Source organism: Scyliorhinus canicula, chromosome 4 (assembly GCF_902713615.1).
Source record: "Scyliorhinus canicula chromosome 4, sScyCan1.1, whole genome shotgun sequence".
Taxonomy (NCBI): Eukaryota; Metazoa; Chordata; class Chondrichthyes; order Carcharhiniformes; family Scyliorhinidae; genus Scyliorhinus; species Scyliorhinus canicula.
In genome coordinates, this window is record NC_052149.1 from 154034421 (window position 1) to 154050379 (window position 15959).

A 15959-nucleotide genomic window follows, 5' to 3' on the forward strand; every position below is an offset into this window, starting at 1 on the left:
CAGTAAATAGCAAAACACTTAGGAATATAGAAAGTCAGAGAGATCTGGGCGTACCGGTCCACAGATCTTTGAAAGTGGCAACACCAGTGGACAAAGTGGCCAAGAAAGCATATGGAATGCTTACTTTCATTAGACGGGGCATCGAGTATAAAAACTGGCAAGTCATGCTACAGTTGTATAGGCCTCACTTAGAATATTGCACAGAATTCTGGGCACCACACTAGCAGAAGGATGTGAAGCTTTGGAGTGCATGCAAAGGAGGTTTACTGGATGTTGCTCAGTCTGGAGGGTGTTAGATATGCAGGGAGGCTGAATAGACTTGGATTGTTTTCATTATAATGATGGAAGTTGAGGGGTAACCTGATAGAGGTCTACAAGACTATGAGAGGCATCGATAGAGTGGATGGGCAGGCACACTTACCCAGGGTGGAGGGGTCAGCACTAGGGTGGCATAGGCTTAATGTCCATGGGGCAAAGTTTTTTTTAAATAAATTTAGATTACCCAATTATTTTTTCCAATTAAGGAACTTTTTTTTAATAAATTTAGATTACCCAATTATTTTTTCCAATTAAGGGGCAATTTAGCGTGGCCAATCCACCTACTCTGCACATTTTTGGGTTGTGGGGGCGAAACCCACGCAGACACGGGGAGAATGTGCAAACTCCACACGGACAGTGACCCAGAGCCGGGATCGAACCTGGGACCTCAGCGCCGTGAGGCGGTTGTGCTAACCACTAGGCCACCGTGCTGCCCTGCCATGGGGCAAAGTTTAGAGGAGATGTGCGAGGCAGGTGTTTTACACAGAGTGGTGAGTACTTGGAACGTGCTGCCAGGGGAGATTGCGGAAGCAGATACATTAATGGCATTCAAAAGGCATCTTGACAAACACATGGATAAGATGGGAATATAGGTATACGGCATTAGGAAGTGCTGAGGGGTTTGGCCAAGGTTGGTATCATGGTCGGTACCAGCCTGGAGGGCCGAAGGGCCTGTTCCTGTGATGTATTGTTCTTTGTTCTATTGCTGAGTAAGTGGCACTTGCCGCATGGTCGACAGTCCCTTCTAACACTTTGCTAATAATTGAGAGAAGACTGATGGGGCAACAATTGGTTGGGTGGATTTGTCCTCCTTTTTTTGTACATACCTGGGCAATTATCCGCATTGCCAAGTAGATGCAGTGTTGTAGCTGTACTGGAACAGCTTGGCTAGGAACACAGCAAGTTCTGGAGCAGAGTCCTTCAGTGCTACTGCCAGGATGTTGTCAGGGCCCATAGCCTTTGCAGGATCTAGTGCCTTCAGCTGTTTATTGATTAGCAAATTGAATTGGTTGAAGACCGGCATCTCTGATGCTGTGGTGCTCAGGAGGAGCAGGGATGAATCATCCACTTGGCACTTCTGGCTGAAGATTGTTACAAAATGGTTTCGACTTGTATTTCACATTGCTGTGCTGTGATTCCCCCATCATTGAGAAAGGGGATATTTGTCCCACCTCCTCTTCCAGTAAGTTGTTTAATTGTCCACCAGCATTCATGGCTGGATGTCACAGGATTTCAGCGCTTAGATCTGATCTGTAGTTTGTGGAATTGCTTCGCTCTGTCTATCATATGCTGTTTGGCACGCAGGTTATCCTGTGTTGTAGCTATAACAGGCTGATACTTAATTTTTAGGTACACTTAAAAATATGCCTTGTCCTGCCATCTTCAAAGCTTAGTGTACAGACATCTCCCCTCCTATCCCAACCCCTCACTCTTCTCTTTCCTCCTGCACTTACTTTAAAATCGTGCTAAACTCTGGCATACCTCAGTCTCTTGTGCCAAAACTGTGGGTCAGTGCAGCCCAGTGTCTGCACTGACCCTCTTAAAGAGCACCCTACCTAGCCTAGGTAACCTAGGTCCGCAGCATCACAGTGTAGAGGGTAAGGATAACATAAGTTTATCTTCTGTGTAATCATTAAAAAAAAAATTCAAATACCCAATACTTTTATTTCCCAATGAAAGGGAAATTTAACATGGCCAATCCACCTATCCTGCACATCTTTGAGTTGTAGGGGTGACACCGATGCAGACATGGGGAGAATATGCTAACTCCACACAGACAATGACGCAGAGCCCGGTCCCTGGCACCATCAGGCAGCAGTGCCAACCACTGTGCCAGTATGAAACCCCCACCCCTGAGGATCACAAGTTGTCTCCTCCTGATGAAGCTAGCAGCGCTGAATACCTCTGCCACCAGCTCCCAGGTGCTGTTCAGGAGGGTGGGGAAAGAGGGTGTCCCTCCTCTCCTCACTGGCATGGAGCTGTACGTCCATCTCAGTCTCACAAACTCTGGGGGCTGGTCTTCTGTGAGCTATCTTCATGGCTGCAGTGAATGCGTGGCAAGTGGAGTGCTTAAAAACAGCTTCAGCTGTTACGCTCTTTGGCACTAATTCCAGCTACAACGGTTAGAACGCCTGCTGGGCTGGGAATTGCTGAGTCTGCGTCAGTGGAGTGGAGTGCTTGCCCATTCGCATGTCCTGCATAGCGCCCCCAACGGAAGTGCAAATCACAAGCTATTCAGTCCCGACGGGAACACTTTAGTTTCCCAAATGGACAATCCTGGTCGTTATACTGGGAATACAGTGAGGCATAATCAGAAATGTGGTGGGGACGATTGCATGAAAGAGTTGAGGCAAGGGAGTGGTGGAGGATGCCAACAAAGGAACCAGAGCCGATGCAAAGGCTGCGGATGCTGGATGTCTGAAATATAAATAGAAAATACTAGAAATACTCAGCAGCTTTGTCAGCACGGGGAGAGAGAAACAGTTAACAAACATTTCAAGTCTGTGACCTTTCAGGAGAACGGACGTTCTGACGAATGATCACAGAGCTGAAATATTCCTTCTTTTTCACAGAGCTGAAATAATCCTTTTTTTCCCCCTTCACTCCACACTTGCCCACAGACCTGCTGAACATTTCCAGCATTTTCAGTTTCAATGTTACACCAGCGTCAATGGTTGTGGTGGGTCATGGAAACTGCGAAGGGTATCGGGGCTAAAGACAGGCCTGCTGAATCCATGCAATCCACTCTCTCACCCACATCAATAGTGGTAATCATAGAATCCCTATAATGTATAAGGAAGCCATTCGACCCATCGAGTCTGCACAGAGCATCCTATCTAGGCCCAATCTCCCACCCTATTCCCCACAACCCCCCCCCTAATGTTTGGAAACTAAGGGGCAATTTAGCAAGGCCAATCCACCTAACCTGGACATCTTTGGACTGTGGGAGGAAACCAGAGCACTGGGAGGAAATCCGCGCAATCATCTGAGATTGGAATATCGAACCTGAGTCCCTGGGCGCTGTGAGGCAGCAGTGCTAACCACTGTGCCACCTAGGCAGCAGGGCTAACCACTGTGCCACCTCTGTGATTGAGTGTAACCATTGTTCCTTACTGCAAGGTTGATAACTCCCTACTGTGCCATCTACATCTCTGGTATTATTTATTTCTAGTGACAGTCTAACAGGAGACGTTGCTGCAATGATCCTATTTTTCCTGCTACTTTCGGGGGTGTTACGGATAAACGACAGCCAAACCGTCCCCACTCTGTTACTCTGCTGCCTTCAAGCACAGTAGACACTCCGTCATTTCCAGGAAGCCTAGACAGTCAATAAACAAACAGACAGCCTCTTGTCATCAGGTTAAAGTCTCAATGTGATGGGTTTTGTCTCATTAAACTCCTTAATGAATGAATTGCAGTTAACTGTTCTATGGAGATAGCCATTTACACATAATCGTGACGGATCACCTGTGGAGCGATTTCCTTGCATTTTCTCATTTGGAATTTCAAAATCTCTTCACTCAGTCCCCCACGGGGGTGGGGCTTGAATATTAATCAGCCCCATTCAACCGTCAGGGGTTAGAAATAACAAAAGAAGTTAAGCAAGCCTGGACTTGACTTATCGGAGCAAAACATTGAAATAGGCCCAAAAGAATTTTAAAGATTTGACAGGGGAGAAAAAAAAGTTCAAAGAAATCCAGGCACAAAGGCGATCCGGATTCTAGAGTTCAAAGTGTGGCAACAGAATGATTGCAGACATCTATTTAGAAGCACCGCGTTATCATTTTCTTTATTTAAAAATACAGATTGGATTTAAATCAGGTTTCAGATGGCCTTTCAAGTTCCCCTGCATCCTTACCCTGTTGAATGAGCTTAAATGATCTAACCTAATGAAGTGAAGCATTGATGGTGCACGCTCCCAAAAATCAAATGATATAACCGTGTACTCTCATATAGCAGTCCTGTGATATCCTAAATAGAATTACAACATACACTGGATAAGGAGGTAAATTAAAGAATGGGTCTTAAACCGACAAAGCACGTGTATTTGTTTAAGGTAATGAATTCTTGTTTGTCGGTAATCAACACTTCTTCGCAGAATGGACAATTGTTGGCCATTACATTACCTTCGGATTTTGTAACGGGAGGAGCATATGCAGCAAGTTACACGCTGAAAACTTGAGCAAGATTGAGCAGAGAACCCAAATGCTGCAGATATTGAAAATCTATAACAAAGGCAAGGAATGGTCGAAACACGCAATCGGTCAGGATAGCATAATGGTTAGCAGTACTTCCTCACACCACCAGGGACCCAGGTTCGATCAGGGGTTTGGGCGATTGTGTAGAGTTTGCACTGGGTTTCATCCAAGATTTCCCCTTCGTGAACCCAAAGTTTGGTGGGGGATGCGGACCTAGGTAGGGTGCTCTTTAAGAGGGTCAGTGCAGACACTGGGCTGCTTCTGACCCGTAAGGATTCTATAATCCGTGGCGAGAGAAAAACAGTGAACTGACATTTCACATCTGTGACTTTCCAACAGAACGCATTAAATACTAAAACCGATTTGAAATTTGTAGGCGGGAGGCCGTTACAGAACCACTGACCCCCCCCCCCCCCCAAACATCCAGAAAATTGTAAGGAGTCAAGCCCTATCTTTGTAATGATTAGGGCACTTTTTCAATTGGTGCTTGTTTGGCTTGGATCTTGGGAGATGGAGATGTGCCCATATATATTCTATTCTGCTAAATGCAGCTTCCTTCTACCAACAGAATCATAAATCTATTTTTTGTTGTTGGTATCATAGAATTTTACAGTGCAGAAGGAGGCCATTCGGCCCATCGAGTCTGCACCGGCTCTAGAAAAGAGCACCCTACCCAAGGTCAACACCTCCACCCTATCCCAGTAACCCCACCCAACACTAAGGGCAATTTTGGACACTAAGGGCAATTTATCATGGCCAATCCACTTAACCTGCACATCTTTGGACTGTGGGAGGAAACCGGAGCACCCGGAGGAAACCTACGCACACACGGGGAGGACGTGCAGACTCCGCACAGACAGTGACCCAAGCCGGAATCGAACCTGGGACCCTGGAGCTGTGAAGCAATTGTGCTATCCACAATGCTACCATTCAGATGGTGGGTATGCCGGTGCGTGAAAGTATCCAGGTTTCACCTTACTGAAACCATCGCCAGTGCTCCCAATGCAAAATTGTAGGCTAACAATATTCTGGATGTATCGCACTCTCCAAATTCATCCAAGCGCGACTATAAAAGAATCTTTAGACTCTTTCAGAAAATTGTCGAAATCCAGAAATTTACTTTTATGATATGAGTAGACCAGATTCTGTGAATTCTCATGTGAGAATCCATTTACACAGGGTGGAACTCCGGAATTCTCTTTCCTAAATTGCTGTTGAGGCATGGCCTACTAAAATCATAGATAATGGGTGTGATTATCCATCCTCGATATGTTCTCGCTCAAGTGAAATGAGGCCGGTAAATTATAGGAGAGGCAGATAATGAGAACCTCACCAGGTGTGGTGCAACCAGCCCGCTTCCATGGGCGCAATCATGCCATAGTGAGGCGCAAAACCAATTATTACCACTTAAACCCCATTTCCATACAATTAACGGGAGCCACCCCTTATCCTACGGCCTCCCGTCATTCATTGGCCTCCCCAGCAAGTGGTCATGCTGGGGCCGATTAGTACTCCTGTTCAGAAATGTGAACCTGCGGGGAGCCGAGTCGCCATCTTTGTTCACAGGCAAAAACCCCCGGTGCACTGGGCTTGCCTCCCCAGTACACGGCTGTGGGTAGGGGACCCTCAGCTGGAGATAGGGACCCTCAGCTGGCTGGGCCACCCTGGAAAGGAGGGAGGCACTGAGGGAGCAACCGCGGTGGGGGGGGGCAATGTCTCACGGCACCACATGCCAACCCCTGGATCTCATTTACCCATTCCAGGGCAATCCTTGTCCCTGCCCGTCTGCCTCAACAACCACCCATAACCCCCACAGACTCTGAGTCCTCTGGCCATGTGGGTGAAGGCTATTGCTAATATGGAATTGGCAATTGTGGTTTAGTGAGTACTTCACACAACCTAAGTGGATTCTCGTAGGTGAGCGGGCCATGTAGCTTGTGGGAGTCATTGCCTGGCATCCCATCAGACCATAATGCCTGAACACTGAGCCTGAACACTGCGGGAGGCAACACCATACACGCAGCAGCCAATATCCAAACACCCAGGGGATGGGACACAGCTCCGGGGACATGTCCATGGCCGGAGGGTGGGTGACTGCCACGGGGAGGGAACCAGAGCCAGGTCCAGGTGACATTACGCGGAGGTGTCCGGGGTACAGGCTCTGGGGTCCGGTGAGAGGGGCCCTCTACAGCTGGAGTTTGTGGGCAGAGCATTCCTGGTTTGGAGGAGGGGGGCATGGAGGGCCAAGGGATCAGAGCCACTGCTGTTTGTCAGCCTAACGCCCTCTCCCAATGCCTTATATTGAACGTTATGGCAGGGACATTGGATGCAGAACTTGCCCTCGTGGTGCTGCTGCTCGGCCGGGCGGCTGGACGCGGAAGAAGGCGGCAGCATCAGCAGTGTTGTCTGTAGATGCTTGAGGCAACAGCCCATGTGCCGGACCCAGCCCCACACCCTGAGGACCCGGCTACCAATCAGGCCAGGGAGGGACCCAGAGGGGGAGTCCCATGACGGCCCAGGGTGTACAGGTGCCGATGGTCATTCTAACAGATGATGGATAGTGACTGTCGCAGGAGGCTCCGCCTCATCAAGGAGACAGTGAAACACCTGTGCCATATCCTCACGGACTTGACGCCACATGCATGAGGAGGATACCCGCTCTCAGTGGCCGTAAAATTCACTGCAGCCCTGAACTTTTACTCCTCGGGATCATTTGAGGTGTGGTATGTCACAGGCCACAGCCCAGAGGTGCATCTGACAGATCACGGATGCCCTGTATGTCCGAGTGGAAAACGACATCATCTTTGACATGGACCAAGCCCAGCAAGATGCCAGCATGTTTCTCCACCATCGCTGGGATGCCCCAGGCCCAAGCGGGGTCATAGATGCCACGCATGTCACTATGCACTCACTGGGCTATCCGGGGGTGCCTATGTTAAAAGAAGGGGATTCCACTCCCTCACCATCCAGCTTCCCAGGAGTGTGCAGGACAGCTACATCCTGGGCAGTCGGTCATCCCCGGCCTCTTCGAGGATCACCCCAGGATGGGCGGCTGGCTCTTGGGGGATAAGGGGTACCCGCTGAGGACCTGGCTAATGACTCCAGTACGGAGGCCGGAGACCGAAGTGGAGACCTGGTACAACGACGCCCATGTGGCCACCCGGGCTGTGATTGAGCGGTGCATCGGACTCCTCAGGATGTGGTTCCGAAGCCTCGACCGCTCCAGTGGTCCATTAAATACTAAAACCGATTTGAAATTTGTAGGCGGGAGGCCATTACAGAACCTACAATACTTTGAAATCTTTCCGGAGAATCGCGTCCAATATTTGTTGTTAGGTAAGGTACACGTGAATCAAAAGTGTTTAATGAGCTGCAGATCAATTATGTTCCAATTGAATGGTTGATTCCTTCTCTGTCCTTAATGGGAAAAGAGGAAATGGCAACAAAGTGCTGATTTAGGGGCGGAGAGGGAGGGGGGGAAAGAAGCTAATTATAGAGAAAATAGCATACACTCTTAATGTTTCAGTGTCTAATGGTTCAGATGTTGTGGTGTCAGAGTCCGCCATGTATATATATTATTATATGCAAGGACCCACTTCTATAGTCTGGTTTATATTTAAATGGATGATTTTATCTGGAGCAGGAATGATCGTTAATGTCACAGAACATAGAACATGCAGAAGGAGGCCATTCAGCCCATCGAGTCTGCACTGACCCACTTAAGCCCTCACTTCCACCTGATCCCTGTAACCCAATAACCTCTCCCAACCTTTTTTTTGGTCGCTAAGGGCAATTTATCATGGTCAATCCACCTATCCTGCACGTCTTTGGACTGTGGGAGGAAACCGGAGCACCCGGAGGAAACCCACGCAGACGCGGGGAGAACGTGCAGACTCCGCACAGACAGTGACCCAGCGGGGAATCAAACCTGGGACCCTGACGCTGTGAAGCTACAGTGCTATCCACTTGTGCTGCCCACAAAAGATGTCTCAAAAGATTATTATTATTATTATAGAGTTTCTATTTCCAGATTGCAACTTAGGGACAACTAGCTGCATTGACAGGTTTGGAATTAGTTATAATGCACTGAATCATCACAAAGGCTGCCAACATTTAATGCCCAGTAATCCATGTGAAAATGACAACTTATTGGAGAATTCCTGGTGTTGGTGAAACTATTCCAGCACGACAGTGCCTTCAGCAAAATGGGAAGAGGCTGGAGAATTCATCAAATAGACAACTGCTGAACACAAGTGAAGCAAATATAAGCTTTTTAAAAAATCCACCTAACTTGCACATCTTTGGGTTGTGGGGGTGAGACCCACGCAGGCACAGGGAGAATGTGCAAACTCCACACGGACAGTGACCCGGGGCGGGATTCGAACCCGGGTTCTTAGAGCCGTAGGATGTAGCGCTAACCACTGTGCCACTGTGCTGCCCCAAGCACGTATAAGATAAGGGAGGAGTAACGAAAGTTACAAGCATCTTCAGGTTAAAAGAAATCTGAAATTGGAACAGAAATTGTTTAAAATATGCAGCAGGTCTATCCTTCCACAGCAAAGTATTGAGAGTATCTAATTGACAATTATTTAGAATTAAAAGTTACTTTATTTAATTAGACTTGATGTCTAAGTTATATTAGTGGTGGCTCCCTAAGAAGGGGCAGTTGTGGACATTTGTTTTGGTTGCTGATATTGAGCCAACCCACCTTTATTAAGATGCACTGCTAAAATAAGGGGGAAAACTGAAATTAAGCATGGTTCAGCGTTCCAGGACTAAGGTGCCTTGCTTAACAGTCAAATGTGGAGAGGGCATACATGCATTTTTTTTGTTTTTTATAAATTTAGAATACCCAATTCATTTTTTCCAATTAAGGGGCAATTTAACATGGCCAATCCGCCTACCCTGCACATCTTTGGGTTGTGGGGGCGAAACCTACACAAACACGGGGAGAATGTGCAAACGCCACACGGACAGTGACCCAGAGCCGGGATTGAACCTGGGACCTCGGCGCCGTGAGGCAGCCGTGCTAACCACTGCACCACCATGCTGCACTGGAGGACGTACATGCATGTGGGTCTCTGCATGGAATCCAATAGGAATAAACACTAGAATAAAAGTGCCTGGAACACCAGGAGATTTAACACAGTCGCGACATACCAGATAATAGTCACAGCATCTTTCCTGCCTCCTTCTCAGGCATACATCTTGTAATTCCAGTTTAATGTTATTTACAGTGATTTGCATTATCATGCACTTATCCACATTAAATGCCATTTACTAGGCATCAGCCTGACTGTTGAGCCTTTCCACTGCCTTTGAATTATAATCAGCCTCTTATACACACTTTGCATCTCAAAGAAGCTTTATGTCATCAAGAAAATTAGACATTCCACTTTAAATCTTCTTGTCTGGGTGTTGTATGCAGATTGAGATAAAAGTAATGATCCAAGTACTGACCCAGGGAGTCTGCTCCAAATCCTCCTTCATTCACTTCTAATTCTACGGGGCTATCAATTTGCACTTCATTACCTTTCTGCAATTCCTTGAGGCTTCACATTCGGTATTGTGCAACTATTGCGTTGGTTACTTCATCAAACACTTTACCTCACTTTTTTGTCTTATTATTGAAGTTCTTCCAAACAAAGGCTTATATTCAGCCCATTATATCTATGCTAGCTCTTTGAAAGAGATATTTAATCAGTCCCACTACCCATGTTCTTACTCCACAACCATTAAACATTTTCCACCATAGATCCATTTACTTTTTGTTTTAGATTTCGAGTGCCCAATTCATTTTTTCCAATTAAGGGACAATTTAGCATGGCCAATCCACCTACTCTGCACATCTTTGGGTTATGGGGTCGAAACCCACGCAAACACGGGGAGAATGTGCAAACTCCACACGGACAGTGACCCAGAGCCGGGATCGAACCTGGGACCTCGGCGCTGTGAGGCAACAGTGATAACCACTGCGCCACCATGTTGCCTTTCCATTTACTTTTTAAAAAATTTAGCGTGCCCAATTCATTTTTTCCAATTAAGGGGCAATTTGCGTGGCCAATCCACCTACCCTGCACATCTTTGGGTTATGGGGGCGAAACCCACACAAACACGGGAAGACTGTGCAAATTCCACACAGACAGTAATCCTTTTTTAAAAATAAATTTAGAGTACCCAATTATTTTTTCCAATTAAGGGGCAATTTAGCGTGGCCAATCCACCTACCCTGCACATCTTTGGGTTGTGGGGGTGAATGTGCAAACTCCACACGGACAGTGACCCAGGGCTGGGATTCGAACCCTGGTCCTCAGCGCCGTAGGCAGCAATGCTAACCACTGTGCCACCGTGCTGCCCCAGTAATCCTTTTTTTAAAATACATTTTGTGTACCCAATTCATTTTTTCCAATTAAGGGACAATTTAGAATGGCCAATCCACCTAACTTGCACTTTTTTGGATTGTGGGGGTGAAACCCACGCAAACACGAGGATAATGTGCAAATTCCACACGGACAGTGACCCAGATCCGGGATCGAACCTGGGATCTCGGCTCCATGAGGCAGCAGGGCTAACCCACTGCGCCACCTTGCTGCCACGGACAGTAATCCTGAGCCGGAATGGAACCTGGGACCTTGGCGCTGTGAGACAGCAGTGCTAACCACTGGCCATTTACTTTTTGATTTTTACTCTTGAATCTGCTTCCTTTCCTTTCAGGTAATACATTCCACACCACAACACTGTGTACAAAAATAAATCTCCTTTACTCTCTGGTTCTTTTGGCAATTATCTCAAATCTGTATCCTGTGGCCATCAGCCCTCTGCCAGCTTATTCATGAAGGCCCTGCCTTCTTAACCTTGTCCCTCGCCTGAGGTGTGGTGATCCTCAGGTTAAATCACCACCAGTCAGCTCTCCCCCTCAAAGGGGAAAGTGGCCTATGGTCATCTGGGACTATGGCGACTTTACCTTTACCTGCCAGGGGCAACAGTTCCTACTTCTGTCTCTTTAATGCTGCTAATATTATGGTTACCAATTCCAATTTAGTTCCATGAGTGCCAAATCTTCCCTATTTATACCTTTTGCCGATACAACCATGTTGGAGCAACACAGGTTGCAAACCCTGATGTTGGGGGGAACTTATTAAAAAAAACCCACTGCTGGTCAATATGTGTGCACTGAAAATCAGTTAATCGATGGCCAGAATCAAACAAGCGAGTCTGGCTCTAAGTCATGCTGAACACCCTTTAACTCTTGAGTTAGGCATGAAGGGATTAATGTACAAGGGTGAGAATTTTAAATTTGACACAAAGGCAGACTGAATGTAAGTTAGTGAGCAGTGTCAGCAATGGGTGAACAATATTTGATTCAGGACTGGTTTAGGCAGAAGAGTTTTGGATGGTTTATACAAGGTGGAAGTCAAAAGGTCATCCAAGGGAACATTATAGTAGTTAATTCTGAAAGTGACAAAGCAATGGGTTAGGATATCAGCAGAAGACAGACTAAGGCCAGGTTCACCAGTAAAATGAAAATAGGCAGTTTTTAAGCATGGGGAGGATATGGGGGCGACAGCTCAGTTTGGGGTGTTGAATAGGTTCTTGAAGTTACAAACAGTCTGTTTTCATCTGAGACAGTGGTGGTGCAGGGGGAAATTAGGGGAAATTGGTGGTGTTTGTGGTGAGGGGGAGTCTTACAAATGTTTAGCTGGAGAAAATTGTGACTTATAAAACTGCTGGACAGCAAGTAGCCTGAGAACACAGAGGCGGAGGAGAGTTTGAAACAGGTGGTGGCGAGGTAGAGCTGGGTGTCATTTTAGTGTGGAAGTTGATCCTAAGTCTGTGGATAACATTTCCAAAGGGATACACGAGGGTGAGGAAAGGACCAAAGGCTGATCTTTGTGGAACTCCAGAGGTAATAGTGCTGGGGTGAAGAGAAGCAATTACTGAGATACTGGCAGAGAGATAAGAGGGGTGGCACAGTGATTAGCACTGCTGCCTCACAGTGCCAGGGATCTGGGTTCGATTCCAGCCTTGGGTGACTGTGTGGAGTTTGTGAATTCTCCCCATATCTGTGTGGGTTTCCTTTGGGTGCTCCAGTTTCCTCCCACAGTCCAAAAATGTGCAGGTTAAGTGGATTGGTCATGCTAAATTGCCCCTTAGTTCCAGGGATATGCAGGTTAGGTTACGGGGATAGGGCAGGGTGTGGACCTGGATGCGGTGCTCTTTTGCAGGGTTGGTGCGAACTCAATGGGCCAAATAGCTTCCTTCTGCACTGTAGAGATTCCATGAAATTCTATGGAGCAGAATCATGCTGGGTTAATCTTAGAGAGCCAGACAATGGACGAGCGATACTGGATGAGGATGGTGTGGCTGACCATGCCAAAGACTACAGAGGTGTCAAGGACCTGAAGAGAGATGGTATACCACAATCACAGTTCCAGAGGATATAATTTATGACTTTAATTAACACGCGATGGGCCAAAGTGCCTGTTCTGTGCTGTAGACCTCTATGACTATGACTATTTGAGGACCATAGTGGAGTGGGAACCTGATTAGAAAATTTCAAACATCGAGTTCCAGGCAAAATGGGCAAGGATTTGGGAGAAGTGTGTTCTCAATAATGAAGTCCCCCCTGATGTAACTGCTCAGCAAATCGCAGTGAAAGTGAAAAATCAGTTTTTCAAAGTGTGGTGGCAGACAAGTCTTCAATTTTTAAAATTTTTTTTATAAATTTAGATTACCCAATTATTTTTTCCAATTAAGGGGCAATTTAGTGTGGCCAATCCACCTACTCTGCACATTTTTGGGCTGTGGGGGCGAAACCCACGCAGACACGGGGAGAATGTGCAAACTCCACACGGACAGTGACCCAGAGTTGGGATCGAACCTGGGACCTCAGCGCCGTGAGGCGGTTGTGCTAACCACTAGGCCACCGTGCTGCCCTAGACAAGTCTTCAATATTGGAACATTTCATATTCCCTTTGTCAATGTGCATGACCTTGCATTTATCCACACTGACATCCATTTAACATACCTTAATGTTATTCACAAACAAGCCTCAATCATGTTCACTGCCCTGTGCAGTGTAACTTGAGTGGTGGCATTCTCGCCTCTGAGCCCCAGAATCTATTATTAGATGTACTGTAATAGGGCATTGGAAAATCACAAAATAGGTAAGCAGAATCAAAGAAAGGGGAATTGTGATTAACAGCTATACCAATAGTTTTTTAAGGTAGATAATGGGAAACCAATGAACATAATGCATTTGGATTTTCAGAAGGCATTCGATGAGGGCGGCATGGTAGCACAATGGTTAGCACTGTTGCTTTATTGCGCCAGGGACGCAGGTTTGATTCTCAGCTTGGGTCACTGTCTGTGCAGAGTCAACACATTCTCCCGTGTCTGTGTCAGCTTACTCTGGGTGCTCTGGTTTTCTCCCATGCTTGTTAGGTGAATTGGACATTCTGAATTCTCCCTCAGTGTACCCGAACAGGCGCCGGAATGTGGCGGCTAGGGAGGCGATTTTCACAGTAACTTTATTGTTAATGTAAGCCTACCTGTGACACAAATAAAGATTATTATTAAGGTGCCACACAAAGGCAGCACGGTGGTGCAGTGGTTAGCACTGCAGCCTCACGGCGCCGAGGTCCCATGTTCGATCTCGGCTCTGGGTCACTGTCCATGTGGGGTTTGCACTCTCTCCCCGTGTCTGCGTGGGTTTCGCCCCCACAACCCAAAGATGTGCAGGCTAGGTGATTGGCCACGCTAAATTGCCCCTTAATTGGAAAAAAATTAATTAGGTACACTAAATTTATTTTTAAAAAGGTGCCACACAAGAAATTGTTACAGAAGATTATGGCCTGGATTCTCTTGCCCCAGCTGCGTGTTTCTTGGTGGCGCTCTGCTCCTGTCACTTGTCAATAGGATTTCTCATTGAAGCCACTCCCATGCCGCTGGGAAACCTATGCACGGGGATGAGCTGGCAGCGGGAAAAGAGAATCCCAAAGGCTGGAGAGTTCTGGTCTATATCTCATGAACTGGGCCTGGGGATAATATATTAGTCCAAGTTGAGGATTGGTTAACAAGGAGTGAAAATAAATGGGTCATCTTTGGAATGGAATGTTGTATTGTTTGAGAACTATTGTTTGGGCCTGAGTTTTTTACAGTCTAAATTGATGATTTAGATGAGGGGTATGAGTGCAATAGATCCAAGTTTGTTGATGATATCAAGCTAGGTGTGAATGTAGTTTATGAGGATAAGACAAAAGGCAACAAAAGGATATAGATGATTTATTAGGCAAGAAAGTAGCAGTCGGAGCATAATGTGGAGAAGATGAAAATGCAGTATCCACTTTGTTAGGAAAAATGGAAAGCAGAATATTTTGTGAAATATTAAATGTTGGTGTTCAGAGAGATTTGGATTGTGACTGTACGTGAATTACAGAAGGTTAACATTCGGTACTGCAAGCAGTAGTAAATAGGATTGGAGTTTAAAATTATTTGCTGCGATTATGTAGTTCTCAGTTGAGACCACCTTTTAACTATTATGTAGTTTTGGTCTCATTACCCAAGGAAGGATCTACTTGGCTCTACTAGGGGATAAGGCAGGAAAATGGAGATGAGAAAAATATCAACCATGATTGAATGGCGGAACAGGCTCAATGGGCCGTGTGGCCTAATTCTGCTCCTATGTCTTCTTCTGGCTTAGAGAAGGTAAGGCTTAGCTCTGCTGCTTCAAGGCGCCAAGGTCCCAGGTTCGGTCCTGGCTCTGGACCACTGTCCATGTGGAGTTTGCACATTCTCCCCGTGTTTGCATGGGTTTCGCTCCCACAACCCAAAGATGTGCAGGGTAGGTGAAATGGCCACGCTAAAGTGTCTCTGAATTGGAAAAAAATAATTGGGAACTCTAAATTTAAAAAAAAGAGAAGATAAGGCTCACTAAATTGATTCCCGGGATGAGAGTCTTGTCCTATGAGGAGAGATTGAGCAGAATGATCCTATGTGAGCATGGTGGCGCAGTGGGTAGCACCGCTGCCTCATGGTGCTGAGGTCCCAGGTTCGGTCCTGGCTCTGGGCCACTGTCCATGTGGAGTTTGTACATTCTCCCCGTGTTTGTGTGGGTTTCACCCCCACAACCCAAATGATGCGCAGGTTAGGTGGATAGGCCACGCTAAATTGCCCCTTAATTGGAAAAAATGAATTGGGTACTCTAAATTTAAAAATAAGAACAAAAACGTAGGGCGGCATGTGGCACAGTGGGTGGCACTGGGACTGCGGCACAGTGGCGTGGGTTCGAATCCCGGCCCTGGGTCACTGTCTGTGTGGAGTTTTCACATTCTCCCCGTGTTTGCGTGGGTTTCACCCCCACAACCCAAAGATGTGCAGGGTAGGTGGATTGGCCACGCACTTTGCCCCTTAATTGGAAAATATCAATTCGACACTATAAAT